Source organism: Salmo salar, chromosome ssa16 (genome assembly GCF_905237065.1).
Source record: "Salmo salar chromosome ssa16, Ssal_v3.1, whole genome shotgun sequence".
Classification (NCBI taxonomy): domain Eukaryota; kingdom Metazoa; phylum Chordata; class Actinopteri; order Salmoniformes; family Salmonidae; genus Salmo; species Salmo salar.
In genome coordinates, this window is record NC_059457.1 from 60436963 (window position 1) to 60464878 (window position 27916).

The 27916-nt window shown below is 42.1% G+C and overlaps 1 long non-coding RNA gene and 1 pseudogene across 2 annotated transcripts; both read left to right on the plus strand.

Moving 5' to 3' along the window:
- On the plus strand, nucleotides 1–27631 carry LOC106574343 (uncharacterized). Of its 2 annotated transcripts, XR_001321521.2 has the most exons (10): nucleotides 1–844; nucleotides 1062–1177; nucleotides 1317–1387; nucleotides 1520–1625; nucleotides 1727–1806; nucleotides 1984–2105; nucleotides 2842–2908; nucleotides 2999–3138; nucleotides 3472–3584; nucleotides 27578–27631. It is a non-coding gene; the product is annotated as an uncharacterized lncRNA (long non-coding RNA). The 2 variants fall into 2 exon arrangements; XR_001321520.2 differs by lacking the exon at nucleotides 27578–27631 and having other exon boundaries at nucleotides 3472–6833.
- On the plus strand, nucleotides 7090–10941 carry LOC106574342 (ras-related protein Rab-20-like; annotated as a pseudogene).
- Nucleotides 27632–27916: the final 285 nt, after the last annotated feature.

Here is a 27916-nt window from a genome sequence, read left to right on the forward strand (position 1 = left end):
CTCCAACACAGTAGGTGGCGGCATGCACCTTTAACGTTGGTTTGCAGACCACCATTATATCATAGAAGAAGAAGAGCTCGCGAGATCTGGATGTATTGTACGAGGCTAGTTGTGAACGGAATACGACTTTGTAATGCAGAGTAGAGCAGCTTTCAAGATTCAATTTACAAACTTGCGCTTTACAATCAAATACATACTTCCATAATTGATGTGTGCAGGACCGCTTGCCTCCGTTTATTTAGCACATGTTGGACCGCCTGCAAGCACATTTGCACGCGCTTATTTGACGCGTATGGGGTTAATTTAGCGTCTGCGCCTGCTTACTTTACACGCGTAGCATTAAAAGGATTGCGTTTTGACCACGTGCTTTAAAACCTAATCCGGCGTTCCATAATATTGAAGCATGTCGAGGTATCGTCCAGGCACAACGGACGACACATTTGGAGGTGGAAGTTGAGTTGCCTGCTAATCAACATTAGCTATATTGAGAGCTGTCAAGCTAGCTAGTACCTGTCTGCTACACTGGACACAAGGGACTGTGGACAAGTGGCATTACCGCCAGCTACATCCTATTATTTTGCACTCAGTTGTTACCATGTGGCCCTGCATAACAATATTTACGCCGTTTCTATTGAAATTAAGAAGCGGGTATGCTTTCTCCAAGGACATTCAGCCAACGTTAGTGTTACCAAGCAAACTGATCTTCAGACCCAGTGTATCATGTACAGGGGCGGGGAAGAAATGGACTCGACCAACAGGATACTACATGGGGTTGAAGACCTACAACAGCCTCCCACAACCAGAAAGATCCACTGGTATTGGCTCAGGAAGGAATTGCTACTTGGTATGGAAAACATGGGATTTCATATAGCTACTACTACTGACCCTTCTGGGACGGCAGTAATTATTTGTACCGTCATTGCAGGTATAATTGTGGACCCACTGTCTATGACCAATCCCCCCCTGGGAACCCACTCTCAAAGTATTTTTTTAATTATACAAAAATGAAATGTCATAAGTTGATTTTGCTATACTGATACCGCTGAGTTTTTCTCTCGTAGCTCCTATGTCAGATTTGACATCATCCAGATGGTTCTATCCAGGGTCTTTGGCATTAATGTCATCCATGTCATGGTCATCAGACATCGATGATAAAATCATCAGAAGAGCTTTGGAGGTAGGCTTATTATACCTCTGATGCAGCACCTATAATTACTATATTGGTATCTACTATACTATATTGGTAGCACAAGATGCTGTTGTGCTGATGATATTGGTGAAAATTTCATAATTTGATTATATTTTTGACATTGCAGAAAAGCATATCTCCAACAGTCCTGGCCAGATTGTATGAGGAGGAATTTGACATGACATGTTAGCCGTGAAGGTGTGTGAGTATGTAATGTTTGTTGGGTGGAAGAAATTAGCTTTTGTTAGCTGTGTACTATATAGTACTTACCCTGCATACATTAATTACTGCACATATATTTGATATACATGTTTGTTTATATTTTTCAAGGTTCTTCCTCCTGCTGTGCACTTGAGGGTCACTGAGAATATACCTCAAATCGTGGCTTTCATCGAGGGCATCATCAGAAATGAACACGCCTATGCCACAAAACAAGGTATGTCTATATGTAAAAGTTGTTGTTTATACATTCTCAAGCCAAGATCAGTTTGCAAATAGTTGCGGAATCTGAATTCCGTGTGTTCATTCTGCTGCAAGGGATGTGTATTTCGGTATCAGGTCCATCGGGGTCCGTTACGGCAAGCTTATGGGTGCTGGAGATGCAGCTGGTGAGCCTGGTACGTGTTTACATCACTTCATTGTGACATGTTTTTGTCATACAGTGACTCTTACTTCCTTTGTGTTTGGAAGACTACAGTCTACAGTATGTTTTTTCAAGACCATAAGCAAGGCAATGATTGACTAACTGATACATGTTTTGGGTAGGAACTAAGCTTTAACATACTGTTTCCAAGGGGACACAGAGAAACGGAACAGCAGGGATGTTGCCCTGTTCCAAGCCGCAGGAGCCCTCCTGGAAGTCTCCCTGGGGCAAGAGAAGACCCGGCTGCCACATCGAATGCTCCACCATAGCCAGGTGCCAACTTCATTTTACTAACCCTTTGTTATTGAAGAATAACCCAATATTCTTAATTTAGGACTAGCATAGTCCCAGATCTGTTTGTGCTGTCTTGCAAATGAAAATGACCACTGGAGTTGGCAAGATGGCACAAACAGATCTGGAACCAGGCTATTTTAGCATCATGTCTTTGCTTTTTGTATTCATCTCATTCTCTCAATCAGCCTGACTAACCGGTGTCTGTATGTAGCCTCGCTACTGTATATAGCTTCGCTACAGTTTTTCACTGTCTTTTTACTGTTTTTATTTCTATACTTGCCCATTGTTCACCTAATCCCTTTTTGCACTATTGGTTAGAGCCTGTAAGTAAGCATTTCACTGTAAGGTGAAATACCTGTTGTATTCAGCGCAAGTGACAAATAAACTTTGATTTTATTTGACTTAAGTCCTCCATGGGTAATGATGGAGAACGGCAAAAGGATACGATTCATATCTGCATTTGTACGTTTACTTTATTTTCTTATACATGACATTTACATCTTAAAGGAAGTGCTGAGAAAATGTCAAAGTCCTTGAATAATTATATCACGTTAAAGGTAAAGTGTTGATCTACAGTACATTGCTACTTTTAAATCAATAAACATCATTAAATGGTTTCAGGCTTGTACTATAGAAAAGGTCATTTGTTTTATAACATGTCTTCGTTCTTCCTAATTGAGGTAATATCTACTTCATGTGTGTCTATCTCTCGTAGGACTTCCTAGAATCTTACTCAGCCAATGAATTCTGAATGTTCTGCCTGCTGACCAAATACAGATCAGGTGTGAATCCTTTTTGGTGGTTTTTATTGTGGTACACTGGTTTTCATTTTACTCAAGTGATGTTGAGCTCATCGCTTTTGTTGTTCGCAGCAATCAACTACAGTGACGCCAGCTTGAACGAAGCCCGGAGCTCCCTGGCAACCAATTACTGCCTTCACCCATGATGCCCAGGTCTACATGAGGGGCCAGCTGCAATGCCAGGCTGTGCAAGAGGGGGCTTTATGGGAAAGGTAGGGCCTACATCTCCTTTCTGCTATTATACTTATATACAGTGTAATACACCATTGAATACACACACAAGTTCATTCTAGTTCAGGAACATCTCATCAGGAAGCATCAGGAGAGTCACATGCATTCTCAGTTGATTGAGACATTACTGCAATTTTCGGTTATGATGCCTTTGTCAAGGTGATATATTTGCTTGCATATTTTACACAAGGTGGGTCACTTATATCTATGTTTAATAAGTCTGGTTGAACAGTTAATTTTCCTACCATACCCCATGTTCTTCAGACGGTAAGCAGATAAACCTTGACCAATTCCTTGGCGTCTGTGTTTTCAAGGTTAGCTGAAACCAAAGCAAACATTGTCAGATGACTTTGATACGCCAAGGGTCGTCAACGCCATCATGAGCCTTGTTTACCATGGGAACCGCCATCTTCAGCCCATCACTAAGGTAACCTGTCAAGATGAGAACCATGACAAACATAGCGTACCCCTCTGAGGAACAGGTTCAGGCTAAGAAAGTCAACATCTCAACACAACTAACCTGAATAAGATGTAACATCACAAGTCATACCTTCACAGATTGCATTGAATTGTTACAAAGATGACACAATTTATCATGTAGATTTTCCTGTGTTTCATAAGGGGATGGCTTGTACTCTATGGTGTACCCTGCCTTTTTCCAGTGCAACATATGATTGTGTACATGGTGTGTCTGCACCATTTTAATGGTAAATGTCCATAAACTGATTTTTTTTTTTGCTGGTTAATTAAAATGGCACCAATTATGGGCTTAACGTCAGGTTAATTATAACAATTTTATGTTACATTTGACATTTTAGCAGACACTTTTATCCAGAGCATACGTTTCTTAAACGGAAGTAAACGAGATGGACCGACCTGCAATAGAAACTCTTGTTTTGGTTGCAAAACTGAACAACTGTTTGGAATAATGATTACACCCTAGATCCGCTAGATGCAGGCAAGAGTTTGCAAGGCGGTATTGAATGTGTCACTGCCACCTTTGTCTCTAAACCTCCTGTGCACCTACGTTAATACGTTATAAACTTATATATGTATGTTAGGTTGTAGCAACCTCATGATGGGTATAGGGCAAATTCGAGTATCATGTTGATCGATGTTACATTAAGCTGGGTGAATAGAATATGAAGCACTGGATTACCTCTTTCATTTCGCATTTAATAGTCAGATTTCCTTTAGGCAAGTAATATTTGAATACATTTTTTTTTTTTCATTTTTACATTTCCTCAAGTAAACCATAGGATAAAACTAATCCAAGAAGTTGAACACTTGGATACTTTATGCCATCTAGTGTCTCTAAAAATACATGTAGCTCTCTTAATAACAACAGACACAGGTTGGTTCCTTGAAACGGGCGTTTATTGCCTCGCACGTCTTTTTCTCCGATGCATCCACGTCATGCCGTGAGAACTATATGTTTGAATGAACACAGTAACGTTGATAAATTATACAGTACTGAAACAAAGGAATGCAAATGGCGCTCGGCGCAACAATGCAAATGGCGCTCGGCGCGACTATAAACAAAGTTTTATAGGCAGAGGCTAAGAAAGACAGTAAAGGGACTTTCAAGGGACTTTAAGGATTCAAGAACCTCTTTTCAGGACAAGCAGCCAACTTGTAGACTTGTCAGTTTCCACGTCAAACACAGAAGACCAATGCAACCACGTCATAATGGTACAGAAAGAGAGACCTGTCAAACACAGAAGACCAATGCAACCACGTCATAATGGTACAGAAAGAGAGACCTGTCAGTTGTTGACCTTGTAGACATTGTGGACAGCCGCAAACTGACATTCTCTTTGTTTGTGTTGAGGTCTTGGGCCACTTCATCTAGGATGAAAGTCGTATCGCTTTGCGTGTCTAAGAGCGCGTAGACGAGAACTTCTTGATCTGGCTGTTTTGTGGACGAGACCCAGACTCGTATGATTGAGGACGTTTGTGTGCTTAGGCCTTCTTGTATGACTCTGTTGGTAATTGCTGCTGCAGCTATTTCTTTGGTGTCTGCTCTGTGCTTTGAGTAGTCGTCTACCTTTGGAGGTGTCGACCTTTGATGTTCCTTGAACTTGTCATCATGCAAACATGTCAGGTGTCTCTTCTGACATCTTTCACACGTACTCTTGTTATCACACGTTCTTGAGTGATGACCAGTCTTCAAACATCCAAAGCAAAGCTTTTCTGCTTGCACAAACTTGACACGATCTTGAACTCTGTTCACTGAACTTTCTGCACTTGAAGAGGACATGTCCTGTTCTTTTGCAAAAAATGCATGATGGGATGTTGCTCTGTGTTGTTTGTGGACAGTGTCTTTGCTTGAATGGTTTGACTTCGTGGATGCTTTGGTTTCTCGCTTTCCACACTCTTGAGCGCTTGTATTGAGGATATAGGATTGCAAGCGAGATCTGCTTCCTTTGATAGAAAGTCTATAAACACCTTGAATGGTGGGTACCCAGCGTTTGCTTGTCTGACTTCCATCGTTTTGCGGTTCCAACTGGATACCAGCCAATCTGGCAACTTCAGCAGAATCTTTTGACTCTCATTGCAGTCATTGAGAACTTCCAATGTCTTAATGTGGGGCATTGCAGCCTCGCAGCTCTTGAGGAAGTCTGCAAAGTCTCTTAGTTCACAACCATCCTTAGAGCTTATCTTTGGCCATCCATGCAGCTTGTCTCTGAAGGACTTCCCAATTATGAATGGGTCTCTGAAACGTTTTTGCAACAGCTGCCAGGCTGAGTCGTATGCTGCTTCAGTGCCAAGTAGGAAAAATCCTTCAACAGCTTTCTTTGCGGCACCACCTAAGTACTTTCTTAGGTAATACAGTTTTTCATTCTTTGAAATGTTTTTCCCGTCTATTAATGTTTCGAAAGATAGCTTCCAGTCTTTGAATTTCAAAGGATCTCCAGTGAATAATGCAGGCTCTGGTGTGGGAGACGATTGGCACTTATAGCTTCTGCTAGCATGTTGACCAGATCAGAGCTGTTCTGCACTTGATGCATGGACACTGAAGTTGGTGGAGCTTGAGGTACCAATGGTGGATTTTGGGAGCTTGACTTGTAACTGGTAGAGGTTGAGGAATGAATGAGGGACTTGAGGCATAGAGGGCTTGCGTTGTGACTGGTAGAGATTGAGGGCGGTCTGGAGGAACTGTGAGGTTAAGAACTTGAAGTTCTCCTGCTGGTTCAACATCATGCAGGAAGTCGGTGGTCTCAATTGTCTTCGACTTGATCGTAGACCTTTACTCGAGCTCTTGCAGCGTTCAACTTCTTCACTTCCTCTAGACGTTTAAGCTTTCTACGCTTGTCTTGCATTGCCTGTTGTCTGGCTAGGTTCTCAGATTCAAATTGTGTCAGCCGCTGTTTTCCTTTAGCCTCTAGCCTTTGAAGTTCTATCGCTTCCCTTTCTTGTTCATCCAACACTGCCAAAATCTCATTGGATGCGGCAGCTTCAGCTGCAGTCTCATTTCTTTTGACTGAGTGGATGCTAGAGTGGATAGAACCACATTTTGATCCACGAGACGGTGGCCTCGATAGAGAACCCGCAGAGTACCCGCAAAACACCAGTCTCAACATCAACAGTGAAGAGGCGACTCCGGGATGCTGGCCTTCTAGGCAGAGTTGCAAAGAAAAAGCCGTATCTCAGACTGGCCAATAAAAAGAAAAGATTAAGATGGGCAAAAGAACACAGACACTGGACAGAGGAAGATTGGAAAAAAGTGTTATGGACAGACGAATCTAAGTTTGAGGTGTTCAGATCACAAAGAAGAACAAATTTATTTACATCCCTGTTAGTGAACATTTGCCAAGATAATCCATCCACCAGACAGTTGTGGCATATCATGAAGATGATTAAACAGCATGGTCATTACACAGGTGCACCTTGTACTAGGGACAAAAAGCCACTTTAAAATGTGCAGTTTTGTCACAACACAATGCCACAGATGTCTCAAGTTTTGAGGGAGCATGCAATTGGCATGCTAACTGCAGGAATGTACACCAGAGCTGTTGCCAGAGAATTTAATGTTAATTTCTTTACCATAAGCTGCCTCCAACATTGTCCAGTGGATGGATTTTGCCTGCTATTTTTGTTCATTGTTTGTCATTCTGTTGCTACGTTATACTATTTGCTACTGATTTCATCAACACACACACATTAGAGGGAGTGGACATATAGAAGTAAAAGGATGCCAACCTTTGATTAAACGTTAATTTCTCAGATTATTAATTGTTATCAAACAAAGGTCACAAGACATGCAGCTGAACAAATACAATAGCTACACACATGCAAATATAAAGGGAAAACCCTCTTTGGTTTGGTGGAGTACATTTACATTTTCCTATCAAATCTCAGTTATTTGATTGATGTTCCTGCATGCTCGTTGGCCAGATACTACTTTAAAACGTCCAGCAGTCTTGCGCACAAGTTTCTCCTGTCATTATTTTCTGAGTGAACTCTGATCATCGAGCAAGCTGTGTCACAGCTTCATTGATATATCTGTTCATGTAGGAATGAGTCATATGCCTTTTATTCTGCGGTGGATGCTACATGGGTAGAAGTTGCTCACGGTTGGTTTGGTAATCCTATGCATTTCTTCGCTTTAGACCTACACATGTTCTATGCATGTCAAAACCGAAGGCCACCTGTCAGACTGGAACAGTAGTGATGCTTAATTGCTTTGACAATTTTTTTCAATTACGTTTTTATTCAAAGTCAATTGCACTTTTGAGATAGTGTAGCCTGTTCGTATGTCTAGACAGAGAATGAAAATAACAATGCCTGAAATGAAAAGGGCGAGGAGGCCCGACGTGAAACTGGTTATATTGGGGGACATGAACTTTGGGAAGACCTCTCTGTTACACATGGAAAGAAAGTTAAATGGTACAATTAGTACCGTCGGCGGTGCGTTCTACTTAAGCAGTGGGGACCCTACAACATATTGCTTTGGGACACCGCAGGTATACTTTTATTTTGCATTTTTAAATGCACAGACAGACTAAATTATTTAGGCTATACCCATCAAGAGTAAATTGTTGACAGAACCAAGCATCAATATGTATTTCCAAATTCACAGTAGGGTTTGAAGAATCTTTTTTAAATTTGTATTGCATGTCTAATTTTGGGGGGATTTGTTTACAGTGGGGCAATTAATGGGTGGGCTTAGTGCTTGACACAGTAGTTTGGCCTACTTTGCATACAGAGCTCAACTGAAGATAACCTCTTATCTTGAGTGACTGGATTTTTCCATTCAATACAGAAATCAGTAGCTTTTGTGTGTGGAATACCCAAAGCATATAGTAAAAGTTGATCTGTCTGCCCATCTGTATATCTCTGTTGATTTATGTCTGTTCTTACTGTATTGTAGAGCGACCCTGCGTTCATAAACATATATTGACTCCCACAAGGCGGAGAGGTTCTTGGAGCAGTTGTTAGCGTGCTGGTCTTTTGACCAGAAGGTTGAGGGTTCGCAGACCACCTTGGACAAGCTCCCTCTCTGTTCTTGTTTCATTACACTATGTAACCATCTAAACATGCTTAATATTTCACTACTAGGTCTGGAGCAGTTCCACGGGCTCGGCCCCATGTACTGCCGGGGCGCGTCCGCTGTCATCCTCACCTACGACGTGACCAACTGGCAGAGCCTGGCCGAGCTTGAGGAGCGATTCCTGTCTCTCACCGACACGGCCAATCACGACTGCAACAAGGCTAACTTTACTGACCCCCCCCAATGAGGAAGAAGACTATGGGGGGGGTTGCCCTGGCCACATACCACACTATGCCTGCCACCTCACCCCTCCAGCCTCCCCTACTATGGGCTCCCCTGTGGCCAACCGAGAGGTTCGAAAGGAGGAAGCCATGGCCCTCTACACGCTGGATGAGTGTTTGAGCCTGCCTGCAGAGAGGATGTGCTTTGAGACGAGCGCCAAGACGGGTGACAACGTGGATGCGTTGTTCGAGGCCCTGTCCGACATGGTGCTGCCGTCCATCCTGAGGATGAGGTTGGAGAGCGAGGCCTCACCCACCATAGACCTGGAGGACTATGGGCCGGTGTCCAGCAAGCAAACCAAGGGGGGCTGCTGCTGAATGGAGTAGAGTGAAGTTGCCCCAAGATGCTGATCTTTGGTCTATTTTGGATTTTCCCCACAAATGAGTACGGTTAGGATTGGGGGAGGGGAAGCTGATCCTAGATCTGTACCTTGGGGAAAGTTTACCCCAGAGCCTGCTGAAGATGACAAGGAAAGCTATCTTGGGGAGAATCTCAATTATATTCTCCTCACCTCCTCTCGCCCAGTATTCTTCTCATAACCCATTGGATGAGAAAGCCAGAGGTCCCTTCCCTCTGACCATCTCCAATAGGTTTTGAGATGGAGAGAGGATGCGAGGAGTACGCAATTGAGAATCTCCCCTGGAGTTGGGGGTTGGTTTTCACAAACACATGTACATACACCCACGTAGTTTCTACTTTAATACAGAGGGATTCCTCATCAAGTGAGCTCAACTGTTCAGCAGGGCTGGATTACTGCACGCGCCCTGGGCCCCTAACCCATATTTTGGTTGCATATGATACCAAAATGTGAACTTCAATTATTTCAGCCTCATGGCAAAATGTGAACAAAATGAGATGCGCTATAAAATATCAACCTTGAAAAATCTGCCCAATGTCAAAAAGTGTAGAATTTTAGGAAATTGGCTTTAAAACTGTATATGTCAAAATGTGCTCTTAGCCTCATGACACAATGCATAGAATAGCATTGGAAAACTTCAAATGTTTCTCTGCACCATGGAAAAATGTGCTAATTCAGTAAGTAAGTCCAGTAGTACGGCACTGCTGTTCAGATTTCTAGATTTATTTAATAGTTTCACACAACGGAAATCACATTTTTCAGTTTTTTTAGTCAATTCTGATCTTGGGTAATTTTTGGACTGAGTTGCACAAACATGTCACTTGTCTGAGCTGTTTGTCCTAGATAGAAAAATGAAGTTTCACTTGATTTGTGGCATTTGCAGTTTTCAGACACCTTTTTTTTCTTTGTTTACAATCTGCCTAAATTATACCCATTCTACTTCAGTAATGGTTATTGAATTTCAGCTTTCTGTGAATAACATGGTTTTTAATTTTTGAAGGCGTCATGTGTTTATTCTACATATGGTGTAGAATGCTACCACCAGGGGGTAGTGTAGGGACTGTTTTTAGAGGGCTCCCATTGAATTGGAGGACTAAGAATATGGCCAAAGAACCAAAGGATCCTCTTTACCCCCAAGACATTGTGTTGCCACCTTGACCTAGAAATAGAACAGAATTGATGTACTGGTGAGACTGAGTCCCTGATGAGATTTCAAACTACTGTCCTTCATTTAAACAACATTTTGACACATACGCTACTCAAAAATGTTCTTAGAACATGTTGATTCTCTGGGAAATTAGAACAGAAACATTTTGATATGTTCAGAATAACAACTAGGGCTGAGTGACTTGTTATTGGGGCCACTTTACTCCCCTGTCACCTTAGCCATTGGAACAAGTGTTCTAGTAAGAGGATTACATGGCCGAGTGTCTGTCTAGAACTGTGCCATGGATATGATGGTGTTTGTTTCAGTGTCTTGAGCCGGTTAAACTAAGCTCCCTACCTGATGGACTGGGACCAGAAATAAATAGATATATACACATACATACACACACACAACCGTTCAAAAGTTTGGGGTCACTTACAAATGTCCTTGTTTTGAAAGAAAAGCATTTTTTTTTGGTCCATTTAAAATAACATCAAATTGATCAGAAATACAGTGTAGACATTGTTAATGTTGTAAATCACTATTGGTGCTGGAAACAGCTGATTTTTAATGGAATATCTACATAGGTGTACAGAGGCCCATTATCAGCAGCAATCACTCCTGTGTTCCAATGGCACGTTGTGTTAGCTAACCCAAGTTTATCATTTTAAAAGGATAATTGATCATTAGAAAACCCTTTTGCAATTATGTTAGCACAGCTTAAAACTGTTGTGCTGATTTAAAGAAGAAATAAAACTGGACTTATTTATACTAGTTGAGTATCTGGAGCATCAGCATTTGGGTTCGATTTACAGGCTCAAAATGGCCAGAAACAAAGAACTTTCTTCTGAAACTCATCAGTCTATTCTTGTTCTGAGAAATGAAGGCTATTCCATGCGAGAAATTGGCAAGAAACTGAAGATCTCGTACAAAGCTGTGTTCTACTCCCTTCACAGAACAGCGCAAACTGGCTCTCACCAGAATAGAAAGAGGAGTGGGAGGCCCCGGTGCACAACTAAGCAAGAGGACAAGTACATTAGTGTCTAGTTTGAGAAACAGACGCCTCACAAGTCCTCAACTGGCAGCTTCATTAAATAGTACCCGCAAAACACCAGTCTCAACGTCAACAGTGAAGAGGCGACTCCGGGATGCTGGCCTTCTAGGCAGAGTTGCAAAGAAAAAGCCATATCTCAGACTGGCCAATAAAAATAAGATTAAGATGGGCAAAAGAACACAGACACTGGACAGAGGAAGATTGGAAAAAAGTGTAATGGACAGACGAATCTAAGTTTGAGGTGTTCAGATCACAAAGAAGAACATACGTGAGACACCGAAAAGATGCTGGAGGAGTGCTTGACGCCATCTGTCAAGCATGTTGGAGGCAGTGTGATGGTCTGGGGTTGCTTTGGTGGTAAGATTTGGGAGATTTGTACAGGGTAAAAGGGATCTTGAAGAAGGAAGGCTATCACTCCATTTTGCAATGCCACGCCATTCCCTGTTGACGGCGCTTAATTGGAGCCAATTTCCTCCTACAACAGGACAATGCACCAAAGCACTGCTCCAAACTATGCAATAACTATTTAGGGAAGAAGCAGTCAGCTGCTATTCTGTCTATAATGGAGTGGCCAGCACGGTCACCGGATCTCAACCCTGTTGAGCTGTTGTGGGAGCAGCTTGACTGTATGGTACGTAAGAAGTGCCCATCAATCCAACTTGTGGGAGATGTTTCAGGAAGCATGGGCTGAAATTAATTCAAATCATTATTTATAACCTTGTCAATGTCTTGACTATATTTCCAATTCATTTTGCAACTCATTTCATGTATGTTTTAATGGAAAACAAGGACATTTCTAAGTGACCCCAAACATTTGAACGTGTGTGTGTGCGTGCGTGTGCGTGTGCGCACACACACACATACACACAGTACCAGTCAAAAGTTTGGACACACCTACTCATTCAAGGGTTTTTCATTATTTTTCCTATATTCTACTTTGTAGAATAAAAGTGAAGACATCAAAACTATGAAATGACACATATGGGATCATGTAGTAAGCAAAACAGTGTCAAACAAATCAAAATATATTTTACATTTGAGAATCTTCAAAGAAGCCAGCCTTTGTCTTGATGACAGCTTTGCACACTCTTAGGATTCTCTCAACCATCTTCATGGAGTAGTCACCTAGAAAGCATTTCAATTAACAGGTATGCCTTGTTAAAAGTTAATTTGAGGAATTTATTTCCTTCTTTATATATACAGAAGATTGCCCTATTTGGTAAAAGACCAAGTTCATATTTCAAGTTTCTCTTCAGCCACACATGCTAAAGAAGTTTGTCTTGTGTAAATGGGTATACACTATGTAGTGGAAAATTGTTCTGTTTGTGCTTCTCACTGTCTTTGCATTTGCACAGCAGCTGAACACATCTAGATGTAATATGTTAGCATTTGTGCTACACTAGTAAGCATGCATGTTTGCCAATCCATATACTAGGGCTGCATGATTAATCAAAGTCAGATCGAAATTGCAATATCCATATCGCAAATGGCTGCGATTCTCCTTTGACACTCCATTAATACAACAATAACTATACTATGGCATCTCTTCCAATGAGATGCGCTAGCGTTTCCCAAACTCGGTCCTCGAGACCCCAAGGGCTGCACGTTTTCATTTTTGCCCTTACACTACACAGCTGTTTCAAATTATCAAAGCTTGATGATTAGTTGAGTATTTGAATCAACTGTGTAGTGCTAGAGCAAAAAACAAAATGTGCACCCCTTGGGGTCCTGAGGACCGAGTTTAGGAAAATCTGATTGCTGACCTCTCATTCTCTGCATGGCATGCACATGCTGACCAATCACAAGTGTCCTAAGCGCTGTTAGATGCTAGTGAGGAGAGCGAGAGCTTTACCTCCGTAAACCTCGGAAACATGAGTGCTGTGACTGCTAAACGAGATCGATTTGATGCCAAAGTAAGGCGCATCTTCAGTGGTATGGCAGTATTTTGGCTATAGGCAAACAGATATTAAACAAATGCAAGTGTTGTGTAAAAAGTGCTTCAGAGTTGTGGCGACAACAAATGTATTCAATAATTTGAAGAAGAACAATCCCCTACTTTACGACGATTGCGTGGTGAAAAAAGCATTGACAGCAGCAAAGCCCCTCAGCCACAGCCGGCCACCTACATTAAACAGGCATTGATTACCGATTCGTTTTCAAAACGTCCCGCAGACACAGAAATCACAGAGGCTATCACCTACACTGAGTATACAAAACATAAAGAAAATCTGCTCTTTCCATGAAATAGACTGACCAGGTGAATCCAGGTGAAGGCTATGATTCCTTATTGATGTTACTTGTTAAATCCACTTCAATTAGAGTGGATGAAGGGGAGACAGGTTAAAGAAGGATTTTTACGCCTTGAGACAATTGAGCCATGGATTTTGTATGTGTGGCATTCAGTGGGTGAATGGGCAAGACAAAGGATTTAAGTGCCTTTGAACGGGGTATGGTAGGTGCCAGGCACATCGGTTTGTGTCAAGAACTGCAACTGCTGGGTTTTTCAGCCTCAACAGTGGTCCACCACCAAAGGACATACAGCCAACTTGACACAACTGTGGGAAGCATTGGTGTCAACATGGGCCAGTTTCCCTGTGGAATGCTTTTGACAGCTTGTAAAGTCCATGCCCCCATGACTTGAGGCTGTTCTGAGGTCAAAAGGGGGAGTGCAACTCAATATTAGGAAGGTGTTTCTAATGTTTGGTATACTCAATGGATGTCACATAGCCAAAGAAATGGTTCCTATTTACACAGTCAGACATCTTCAAGAAGATGATAAACAAGCTGGACAGCACAGATACAAGATTTCATCTCCCAAGTTACCATCCCAATACTGTAAAACTAAATTAAGGGAGAAGTTGAAACAGCTCACACGTGTTGATTATTAGGCTACTTTATTAATTTTTTTATTTAACCAGGCAAGTCAGTTAAGAACAAATTCTTATTCACGTTTTAAAGGCCATCACATTGAATGGACCAGACACCAATGTTTTGGACACAGGCTGCACCTTGCAGTCGATAGACTACGTGTTACATGTTTTTAAGGCAATTAGACTCATAATTTCAATTATAATAATGATTGAGCCTACACATACAGGGTAATTACACAATCATAAGTTTCCTATTCCATCTGCAGCCTATGGCTGACTGAATAAATAACTTGGGTTATTTAAGAACTCATAATGGTAAAATAGGAAATATGAACTCAATGTTTGTTAGTTAATGAACAAGGGATGCTCTTATTGCACACTATTTTAATGATCCCGTTACAAATGTGTGTTTATGTAGGTGCAATAATCTTATCTATTATCATATGCATAATTGTGTTGGAAAATATTTGTTTAATTTGGTTTTGTATTCAGTTAGCACAGTATTTATTCATTCATATGAACCTATTTTAGAAGTGATGCTCTCTACCCTGACGCTTTTTTTTACCATGTCTGATGGAATTAAGTTTTCACCTAAGTGTTTGAAAATCACAATTCATAATCGCAGTTGCAATATCGTCCCACAAAAATCGCAATTAGATATTTTGTCAAATTGTGCAGCCATATCATATACTGTACCTTCCATCCATAGGATGAGCTCTGGAGGTAAGGATCTCCTCAGCTCTCCCTACCTGAACAGCGGGCTTCCTCCCTGGGGATATTAAACAGGCGACCCACCCCTACTTCTGGAGCGGGTTTATGCCAGTAATGCTAAATCACCCTTGTGCTAAGTAGCTGAGTTAATTCCCTGTAGACCAATCCCAGGGGTGTAAAATGGCTCGCAGGGAGAGAAAGTTGTGGTCAAGTGTCTAGCCCTGGCCCTATAATTCCTCAGTAGGATTATACAGTGAGTGAAAGGATCCAAGAGTAGCATGGTCCCAGATATGTTTGGTGTAACAATGACCATAGGAGTTGGCAAGGCAACACAAACAGATCTGGGACTAAGCTAGCTCAAGGGTCCCTTAAAACAAAATTGTGTCATAAGGTCCCCATGGACTCAAATGGCTACCCCCCCTTGATGTCCTCTCTGGCGCTCTCTCTGGGTGAAGTCCCTTGGTCTGACCCCAGTGTGGATTTAAGCCCATCCCACACTGGCACTATGTTCGGGCATCATATGGTTGGATGAGGGGGTCCGTATCCTCAGATCATATGATTAAAGCACAAGTGGTTAAACTTTTGATTCCGTTGCGCTCTGTGATTACTGACGTTGATTAACCTTAGTAGGATTTGGTGTCCCGGACTGACCCCTTAAGTATGACCTGCCAGCAGTGCCATTGATCACCCGGGCACTTGTTTACAGAGTTGAGAGTGAGCTGATCTTCTCTGGTAATCTGTCACCGCTCACCAGAAATGGGAAAACATGCACAGAAATGTGTCTAGTCATAAGATATACAGTATATACCAAAATATGCATGCAAAAATGTAACATTTTGCACTCTGAGAAACACATTTTCACGAAATAACTACATAAGACGAGAACCACAAACAACAATGTCCATTCGGAAATATTTGGATTTTGCGTGATCGTCCTGACTCAGTATATGCCCTCTCCTAACCTTACCCTCAACAATAACCCCCTCACATCGCCCTGCTCCTCTCACCCCTCGGTGGTTTCAACCCTCCAAGCCAATCTCTGTCACAAACACTTCACCATCAAGACCGCAGGAGAGATGCAGCATACAGCAGAAGTGTAATTGGTATTGTGTGGAGAATTGTCCTTTTGTGCTCCTGCCACAGCCCCCAAACACACACACACACACACACACACACAATGACAGCCTGCCATGGCACACAAGGAAATTTGGGAATTCTGTTATGGGACAGCAGGATTAAAGAATGTGCTTACTCCACGCTCTAGATGCTGGCTCGACACTATCCCAGCTCCCGCCTGTATTTTAACGGTTTAAGGGAAACAGCTAAATGCTGAGAGGGAAATGTCTCCAACAGCTTCTCTCATCTTTTACAATCAGGCCAGTCATCTGTGTATTTATCTACCACTGCTTGGAGTTGTATATTATTTCATAACACAGCAATAGAGAATGTGATATTAAGATTATTAACTTTTTTGCGGCAGCAGTAGCTTATTTGTTTCCTTGGGCATTTATCAATTGTTGGCTATTTGCAGTATTGCTTTGGATATTGTGTGTGTGTATATCCCTGTGTGTTTCTGTGTGCCCCTGCAAGTGCATGGATATGTGCGGGGGGCTGTTGGCGGAAAGTAATAGAATATTTTTAGATCAGTGGGAAAAGGTTACACACACTGACTGAAAGTAACTGCTATAACTTGATAGCATGTAAACAAAAGTGGTTATTCCTAAATACTCTGCTGCCCTTGCTAACACGACCAGTCACCTCCAGAACCGCTGGCTAGCCTCTCAATCACTGAGCTGTCCTTTATCTGACATAGCCAGTGATGGCCTCTTTGTCTTTCCTTAATGTGACCACAAGAGTGAATGATCAATAAGGGCCTATAGATAGAGATACAACCCACAACAGAGACCCACAACAGCAGAGACATGGATGATTGACAGTTAAGGGGGTGGTGGACCATTCTTGATACACATGGGAAACGTTTGAGCATGAAAAACCCAGCAGCGTTGCAGTTCTTGACACACCCAAACCAGTACGCCTGGTACCTACTTTCATACCCCGTTCAAAGGCACCTAAATCTTTTGTCTTGCCCATTCACCCTCTGAATGGCACATATTGGGCTCTGGTAAAAAGTAATGCACTATATAGGTAATAGGGTGCCATTTGGGACACTGTCTATATTGCCAGCGGTATCTCTTAGCAGCTTAGCTAACATCTGTTCATACATTATGTAACTCGTGGACAGATGCACGGAACACAAATGGTAGTAGCATCTGTCGACAGACTAACAGACAGTGGGATGCGACAACTAACGAGGAACTTTGTTCCAGTACACAGTTTTTTTTGTCACTAATCATTTGGACAAATCACGATTTCGCAGATGCTCACATCTTTAGAATTTCAGAAGGGGAGGGGGCATTTGGCCCATACACTTACCTGAAACTGGCACTAAGTTTCTGTTCAGAGGGTCGGAGACTGCTAGTCCCGTTAATACATTTTCTAACACGTCTCCCCCAGAACTTAATCGAGCATCTGACGCAATTACGGAACATTTTCACTCTGGGTGTCCGAGATTACTTCATATGAAGCTGATCATGAGCATGGGGTGATTCTCCTTCAAATCAATCTGTTTAGAAGTCCATCAATGATGACCTATACTCCCATCTGCTACCCTGAGCATGGGCTACCCAACCCAGACACAGTACATGTATGGCTGGGGTAGCTACCTAGGGATGACATGGGTTTCCAATGTTAACCTGTGAGGCAGTGTGTGCCCCACATAATCTTTTAGAACGTAATAGTAGATATATTGTAGATGCACCTCACTCACTCACTCACCCAACCATGCCTCTCGGAATACAAGGCCTTGACACAAGATGACCAATGCTTTGTGGACTGCTGGTGTCTCCAGCCTTCCTCTTCACCTATCCTTCACCACATCTCTCATTTCCCTTCAGAGGCAAGGAGAAAGGAAGTGAGGAATCAAGGAAAGGCTAATGAGATTGACCCAGAAGAGGCTGCAGACACTGCATGTGGCTGCCGTACGCACTTTAATCCCCCTTCCAGTCACGTCCCAGCCAGGCCAGCTGTACACCTGACATCAGTAAATGCTAATCAGACATGAAAGCAAATATGTAAATGACCCAGCCACCCACTTGAAGAGGGGATGCAGGCTGATTGGCACTGATGTATCCTTGTCTCAGTCATGTCTTACAGTGAGTAACTGTTAATAATTCACTAATTATGGTGCTGTGATCCACTTTTTGCGGTGACCATGTCGTCATGCTGTGCCGAAACATGAATCTCTCATTTACGTCACAAGTCTGTTATGATTTGAGTGTTATTTTAAAAGCTTCATAATCCTTTAATAAACATTAGGTGGATGGCTTAAGTGTTTCTCAGGAGCCGTTCTAACTTCCGCCACCATCTTGTCCATGCTGGTTGGTCCTTAGCTAAAGTAGGATGCTGTTTCAATGTCATTGTGGCTGCTGTAACTGACCCTTATGCCCCAAGTACTGCATCTCTTATGGCTCCACACCAGATGGGTGCAACACTGTGAGGAAAGGGGGGCCTTCTGATTTGATTATCAGATGGGCTAGCCTGGCATAAACAAAATTCTTGTTTTTAAATATCATCCGGGCTTAATGGTTATTGAATGTAGGGCATTGGTATAAATTACAACTCAACCTGAATAAGTATAGAATACATTAGTGAATTAGATGTAGTGGCCATCTGGCCATGTTGTGATTCTACGAAAGAAGACGACTCATGACTATTCAGTGTTCACCATTCCCTTTTGATGAAAACAGCACTTAGCCTTTTTATATATACTGGACAGTTGAAGTCAGAAGTTTACATACACCTTAGCCAAATACATTTAAACTCAGTTTTCCACAATTCCTGACATCTAATCCGAGTAAAAATTCCCTGTCTTATGTCAATTAGGATCAGTTAGTGAAATGTCAGAATAATAGTAGAGAGAATGATTTATTTAAGCTTTTATCTCTTTCATCACATTCCCAGTGGGTTAGAAGTTTACATACACTCAATGAGTATTTGGAAGCATTGCCTTTAAATTGTTTAACTTGGGTCAAATGTTTTGGGTAGCCTTCCACAAGCTTCCCACAATAAGTTGGGTGAGCTTTGGCCTATTCCTCCTGACAGAGCTGGTGTAACTGAGTCAGGTTGGTAGGCCTCCTTGCTCGCACACGCTTTTTCAGTTCTACCCACAAATTTTCTACGGGATTGAGGTCAGGGCTTTGTGATGGCCACTCCAATACCTTGACTTTGTTGTCCTTAAGGCATTTTGCCACAACTTTGGAAGTATGCTTGGGGTCATTGTCCATTTGGAAGACCCATTTGCGACCAAGCTTTAACTTTCTGACTGATGTCTTGAGATGTTGCTTCAATATATCCACATAATTTTCCTTCCTCGTGATGCCATTTATTTTGTGAAGTGCACCAGTCCCTCCTGCAGCAAAGCACCCCCACAACATGATGCTGCCACCCCCGTGCTTCACGGTTGGGATGGTGTTCTTCGGCTTGCAAGTCTCCCCCTTTTTCCTCCAAACATAACAAAGGTCATTATGGCCAAATAGTTATATTTTTGTTTCATCAGTCCAGAGGACATTCCTCCATAAAGTACAATCTTTGTCCCCATGTGCAGTTGCAAACCGTAGTCTGGCTTTTTGATGGCGGCTTTGGAGCAGTGGCTTCTTCCTTGCTGAGCGGCCTTTCAGGTTACGTCGATATAGGACTCGTTTTACTGTGGATATAGATACTTTTGTAATCTGTTTCCTCCAGCATCTTCACAAGGTCCTTTGCTGTTGTTCTGGGAATGATTTGCACTTTTTGCACCAAAGTACGTTCATCTCTAGGAGACAGAACGCGTCTCCTTCCGGAGCGGTATGACAGCTGCGTGGTCCCATGGTGTTCATACTTGCATACTATTGTTTGTACAGATGAACGTGGTCTCTTCAGGCATTTGGAAATTGCTCCCAAGGATGAACCAGACTTGTGGAGGTCTACAATTTTGGCTGGCTGATTTCTTTTGATTTTCCCATGATGTCAAGCAAAGAGACACTGAGTTTGAAGGTAGGCCATGCATAAAGTAGATGTCCTAACCGACTTGCCAAAACTATAGTTTGTTAACAAGAAATCTGTGAAATTATTGAAAAACAAGTTTTAATGAGTGTATGTGTATGTAAACTTCCGACTTCAACTGTATATGTTTGAGATTGGAGAACACATTGGGAGGGTTCTTAGACCGTTCCTTACAGAATCTTTCCAGATTCTTGATATCCTTCAGTTTGCGCAAACCACAGGTTTTCATTGGGGGCAAGTCGGAGGACTGAGATGTCCATTGCAAAACGTTGATTTTGTGGTCAATTAACCATTTCTTTGTGGTTTTTGATGTGTGCTTGTGGTCATTGTTTTGCTGGAAGACCCACTTGCAGCTAAGTTTTAGTCTCCTGGAAGAGAAACCAGGTTTGTTTAAAATGTCCTGGTTCATGACCCAGGAAGCAAAACAGCTCCATAACATCAAAGATCCACCACCATACTTTACAGTCGGTATGAGGTTCTCTTCTGCATATGCATCCTTCTTTTTCAAGGCAAAACCGACCACTGGTGTGCATGGCCAAAGAGTTTTATATTTTGGTTTCATCTGACCATAGCACCCAGTTACAATCCAAGTGCCAATGCTCTCAATACAGGTTTTTTTTTATGGCAACCATTCCAAATAGCCTATTGGCATGAAGGTGGTGTCTAATTGTAGATTTGGAGACTTGGTGACCAAGATATGACCAAGTTCTGTAATTCTCCAACTGTGGCCCTTGGACTTTTCTTTGCCTTCCAAACCATCTTCCTCACTGTATGTGTGGACAAGATACACTTGCGTCCTCTACCAGGCAAGTGTACCAACAGTGGTTTTAAATGTCTTAATTGTTGCCCTAATAATGGTAAGTGGTATATTAGATTTTTGAGTTGTTATTATTGCCTGATTTATAAAAGTCACAAACCATTTTTCAATTTTTTAATTGTGAGTTATTTTCCTTTCTCCATAGTGATGGAATACAAAGGGATTGTACATGTGTATTACCTAATTTTTATATCCCAGTGAAACAGGAAGCCATGGAAGGCCACATAACATTTCCTTAAAATGAGATTAACCTAAAAAAAAGTTTAACGTTAATGCAGATTTAATGTTGTTTGATTTTACTTATAAAAATCTTTTGGGGTGCCAATAATTTTTCACCTACGCTCACATACGCTCTGTGTAATTAACACACAAACAGACAGACAGACACAGACAGAAATAATGTCTGTTTACCCCCTCTGTTTTGGCCCTATTATTATTATTATTTATTTATTATTGAACTCTGAGCTTTCTATTTTAGTTTTTCATTCTAGTTATTTCCATTCCATTGGATGGCCCTTTTCCATCTTACAACAAAATGTAATCCAACTCCTTATGATCTTCTAATGCAATCATCTTCTATGTCATGATACAAAAAACGACTTACTAAAATAAGTTGTTATGATATTACTACACTGTATTATGTTATTCTCTCTCTGTTTCTCTCTCTTTCTCTCTGTATATTCTCCTTTATTTATTCACACTACACAGCTCTATTAGTTTCCATATGCCACTTATGTCAACACCTCAAACACATAACATTATATTTAACTGAAGAAAATAGGATTATGGTAGGCTAGCCCTACCAGGCCCTGCTCTCTAATTTCATGTGTAATTCTGCACAGCTGAAAAACATCAACAAAAACAGCCAGTCAAGTGGAATGTGAAGGGCTTAAAATGATCTTAACTAATCATACTCAAATAGAAATACCACCGGGCCAACACAGGTGTTTTATACACAACCGACCGTTGACATAATCCACATTTCCTGATATACTACAATAGCTAGTGGGAACATGATTCTAGGACCATTTTAAGTTCAATCGAATAAGAAAAAAAAATATGTATGAACTATGATAGTTGTTTCCCAAATAGGATGAGAAAAGCATGGTCTTATTGTAGTATAATAAGCATAGTGGAATAACAGACTTGTGTATACCATATCAGAGGATTGGTATGTACATGCAGTTACTTTTACCTGATTGGTACCACTTTTACATATCATTTTATTTTTTCAATTTTGATAGGAACATAGCTGTGATTCAGAACACAGATAGGGGAAACATCTTGATAGCAGGAACTTAGACTATAGGCTTCACATAATGTACACAGTAAGGTGGAATATCAATTAACCTCATTTGGAATCTCTATGATTTCCCAAGAATTTTGCTCGGGCAAAAGAAACTCACACATCTTAGTCAATCACGAAGGGTTGGGGATTTGCAATTGGCCACAGACTGCATACAATGCAAACAAAAATGAAATAATAGGATGTGCCTTGGTTGTCACGAAATGGTTGCCTAAAGTGTCATGGTTCTCTGGAGGTTTTGTCTAGTTTCCGGTTGGTTACGGGGATGATCCGACAAACATTTTTAGGTCATTCTTGGGACGTTATGTCATGGTCCCCTGGTGGTCTTGCCTTGTTCCTGGTTTGTCCCGGGGACGTCACCTAATGGTCTTAAAGAAACGTCCCCACCCCCAGGGCACCCGCACCCTAGTTTCATTACACATCATCCCATTTTACTGTTGCCAAGCCTATCAAGGCCCTGATTGGTGAACCACTGATCCAGTCACAGCTCTTTGTCCTTTGGCAATGCTCGTGACACCCGCCCCACACACACAAACAGTGCTTTTAACATAGTGTTTTGAACTTACATATTTGACACATTTCACATACACTACCGTTCAAAAGTTTGGGGTCACTTAGAAATGTCCTTGTTTTCCATGAAAAAATACATGAAATGAGTTGCAAAATTAATAGGAAATATAGTCAAGACGTTGACAAGGTTATACATAATGATTTGTAATTGAAATACACAATTATTCCTTCAAACGTTGCTTTCGTTAAAGAATCCTCCATTTGCAGCAATTACAGCCTTGCAGACCTTTGGCATTCTAGTTGTCAATTTGTGAGGTAATTTGAAGAGATTTCACCCCATGCATCCTGAAGCGCCTCCCACAAGTTGATTGGCTTGATGGTAACTTTTTACGTACCATACGGTCAATCTGCTCCCACAACAGCTCAATAGGGTTGAGATCAGGTGACTGTGCTGGCCACTCCTCTGTCCAGTGTCTGTGTTCTTTTGCCCATCTTAATCTCTTATTTTTATTGGCCAGTCTGAGATATGGCTTTTTCTTTGCAACTCTGCCTAGAAGGCCAGCATCCCGGAGTCGCCTCTTCACTGTTGACGTTGAGACTGGTGTTTTGCGGGTACTATTTAATGAAGCTGCCAGTTGAGGACTTATGAGGCGTCTGTTTCTCAAACTAGACACTCTAATGTACTTGTCCTCTTGCTCAGTTGTGCACCGGGGCCTCCCACTCCTTTCTATTCTGGTTAGAGCCAGTTTGCGCTATTCTGTGACGGGAGTAGTACACAGCGTTGTATGAGATCTTCAGTTTCTTGCCAACTTCTCGCATGGAATAGCCTTAATTTCTCAGAACAAGAATAGACTGACGAGTTTCAGAAGAAAGTTCTTTGTTTCTGGCCATTTTGAGCCTGTAATCAAACCCACAAATGCTGATGCTCCAGATACTCAACTACTCTAAAGGAGGCCAGTTTTATTTCTTCTTTAATCAGCACAACAGTTTTAAGCTGTGCTAACATAATTTCAAAAGGGTTTTCTAATGATCAATTAGCCTTTTAAAATTATAAACTTGGATTAGCTAACACAACGTGCCATTGGAACACAGGAGTGATGGTTGCTGATAATGGGCCTCTGTACGCCTATGTAGATTTTCCATAAGAAATCTGCCGTTTCCAGCAACAAAAGTCATTTACAACATTAACAATGTCTACACTGTATTTCTGACCAATTTTAATGGACAAAAACAAGGACATTTCTAAGTGACCCCAAACTTTTGAATGGTAGTGGACATGATTACATTGTGTATATTTATTCAAACAGTGTTTATTATTTAATGTTTCCGCACCTGGGATAGAAACTCTGTCACGTTCTGACCTTAGAATGAGGTCATTTTTCCATAGTAGATTGGTCAGGGCGTGACAGGGGGTGTTTTTGTCTATGTATTTTGGGTTTTCTGTTTTCTATGTGGGTTGTCTAGATTGTCATTCTATGTTGTATTTTCTATGTTGTGGCCGGGTATGGTTTCCAATCAGAGGCAGGTGTGTTTCGTTGTCTCTGATTGGAAGCCATACTTAGGCAGCCTGTTTTTCATGGGGTTTTGTGGGTGGTTGTTTTCCGTTTCGTTGTTTGTACCTGACGGGACTGTTGTTGGTCGTTTTAAAGTGTTTTCATTAAAAGTAAATATGAGCACTTCACACGCCGCATTTTGGTCTCCTTTAGACGACCCTTATTACAAACTTACAACGTCTTGGTTCACGGCATCGCTGTGGTTCATGGCATCGTGCCGTGAACCTCTTGGTTCATTGCGCCGAAACCCTTAAGGGACCTAATGGGAACGTTGCCCAATATTCTCAAGACTTCCCCTGTATGCTGGGTAATCATGTGGATTTATGCATTGTGACAGGTGGTGGGGTGGCAGAGCAGAGCAGCTGCATCTCTGCATCCCAAATGGCACGCTATTTCCAAGAGCAGAACTTTTGATCAGAGCCCTGTACTATATTGGGAATAGGGTGTCATTTGGAACACAGCCTCATGCTACAGCTGTGAGGCTAACAGGCCCCTCTCTGCCTTACTCAGCTCTGTGAAGATTACATGTATCGGGTTAGCAACATTGTGAATGATCATCATGGTAAGACATTCCTCCCTCTTCTATGGCTTTGCCTGGCAATCACCCAGAGAGGAATATATTCAAATCATAAAACAGTTATCACATACTGTACCAGTCAAAAGTTTGGACACACCCACTCATTCAAGGGTTTTGCTTTATTTGTACTATGTTCTACATTGTAGAATAATAGTGAACACATCAAACTATAAAATAACACATGGAATCATGTAACCAAAAAAGTGTTAAACAAATCAAAATGTATTTTACATTTGAGATTCTTCTTAGGGCTCCCAAGTGGCGCAACAGTCTAAGGCACTGCATCTCAGACCCTGGTTAGTTTCCAGGCTGTATCACAACTGGCCATGATTGGGAGTCCCATGCGGCAGCGCACAATTGGCCCAGCGTTGTCCAGGTTAGGGTTTTGGCTGGGTTAGGCTGTCAATGTAAATAAAAATTTGTTCTTGACTTGCCTAGTTAAATAAAAGTTTTATAAAATAAAAGACACTGTCAGTGATTTATTTATAATTCAAGGCACACTTAACCAGCATGGCTACCACAGCATTCTGCAGCAGTACGCCATCCCATCTGGTTTGCGCTTAGTGGGACTATCATTTGTTTTCCAACAGGACCATGACCCAACACACATCCAGGCTGTGTAAGGGCTATTTGACCAAGAAGAAATGTGATGGAGTGTTGGCTCCCAAGTGGCGCAGCAGTCTATGGCACTGCATCTCAGTGCTGGAGGCGTCACTACAGACCCTGGTTTGATCCTGGGCTGTATCACATCTGGCCGTGATCTGGAGTCCCATAGTACGGCGCACAATTGGCCCAGTGTCGTCTGGGTTAGGGGAGGGTTTGGCCGGGGTTGTAAAATAAGAATCTGTTCTTAACTGACTTGCCTAGTTAAATAAAATACAAATATCAGATCACCTGGCCTCCACAATCACCCGACCTCAACCCAATTGAGATGGTTTGGGATGAGTTGGACCGCAGAGTGAAGGAAAAGCAGCCAACAAGTGCTGTTGGAAAAGCATTCCAGGTGAAGCTGGTTGAGAGAACGCCAAGAGTGTGCAAAGCTGACATCAAGGCAAACGGTGCTAACTTTTAAGAACCTAAAATATAAAATATATTTTGATTTGTTTAACACTTTTTTGGTTAGTACATGATTCCATATGTGTTATTTCATAGTTTTTTTCTACAGTGTAGAAAATAGTAAAAATAAAGAAAAATCCAACCAAACTTTTGATTGGTACTGTATATGGAAAGAACACGTGAATAAAGAGGGTGAGGGGGTTGAACGAAGGACAAAAACAAAGAAACAAATTCATTTGCTAGACTAGACAAAAATATATATTTGAATCATAAAACAGTATATGGAGAGAACACGTGAATATAGAGGGTGAGGGATTTGAACGAGCGTTTGGGGGTGGGAGTGCCAACAGGTACAGGACTAGTAAAATACCATAGCACTACTTTTGTGGAAAAGTTTTTGATTATAGAGGGGGTTGAAGGAGGGACATAAAAAAAAAACAGAAACAGAAAAACATTACCATTCAAGAGAGCAAAACAGGGTAAGAGAGCATTGAGGGAGCGAGGGAGAGAGTGCGTACATTCTGTTTCTTCTGGAACACTGCACTATACAGTGAGCGATGTGCGTTCTCTGTAAACATGTATGTATTTACAGCTTGCTGTGAGTCAGCATTTACTTTTTTACCCCTTTTTCTCCCCAGTTGGTAATTACAGTCTTGTCCCATTGCTGCAACTCCCGTAAGGGCTCAGGAGAGGCAAAGGTCGAGAGCCATGCGTCACGACCCCGCCAAACCACACTGCTTCTTGACACACTGCTCACCTAACCCGGAAGCCAGCTGCACCAATGTTTCAACTGGCAACCGTGTCAGAGTGCATGCGCGTGGCCTGCCCCAGGAGTCGCTAAAGCATGAGGGGACAAGGTCATCCCGGCCTGCCAAACCCTCCCCTAACCCGGACGACGCTGGGCCAATTGTTCGACGCCTCATCGAACGCGGATCTGTAGTGACACCTCAAGCACTGCAGTGCCTTAGACCGCTGCGCCACTCAGGAGGCCCAAGGTTGACTTTTTCAGTTTGTGGATTTAAACAATTTCCTAAATAACCAATTCAAATGGTTTAAGTCACTGTTAATGGTTAATAACAACAACAATTGCCACCAAAAACAATTACACAAAACTGTGTTTTCTGTTTGTCTCAGAAAAAAGGCCAAGCCAGGCCAGGTTTCACTTGGTGATTACCAGTATCGTAGCTATAAGCCCTCTCCTCAGTACAATATGTTTTTTTGTCTGATAAGAGGTGGTGGTTAGTGCCAAGAACACATGTTGTGGTCAAGCTTAAACCTCTGAATCAACACTTTAATCGAAAACAGAAAAATAGGCAATGGTCAAACGTCACAAGGATCACAAACACAATACCATAAACAATAACACCCGAGAACAACACTTATTAGACACCCCTGGGGATTGTTTTTAATCTGTTCTGATGTGTGGGTGGGGGGGTACCCCATTGGTGGGGTTAGAAATACAATAGCCAGATGCTCTATAAGGGGGGTGGGGGATATTGATCTTGATCTACTGCTCTTCTCTGTGTCACGGAGGCTCTCCGCACTGCTAAAGCTAACACTCTCTCCTCTGCTCTCATCCTTCTAGACCTATCTGCTGCCTTTGATACTGTGAACCATCAGATCCTCCTCTCCACCCTCTCCGAGTTGGGCATCTCCGGCGCGGCCCACGCTTGGATTGCGTCCTACCTGACAGGTCGCTCCTACCAGGTGGCGTGGCGAGAATCTGTCTCCGCACCATGCGCACTCACCACTGGTGTCCCCCAGGGCTCTGTTCTAGGCCCTCTCCTATTCTCGCTATACACCAAGTCACTTGGCTCTGTCATATCCTCACATGGTCTCTCCTATCATTGCTATGCAGACGACACACAATTAATCTTCTCCTTTCCCCCTTCTGATAACCAGGCGGCGAATCGCATCTCTGCAT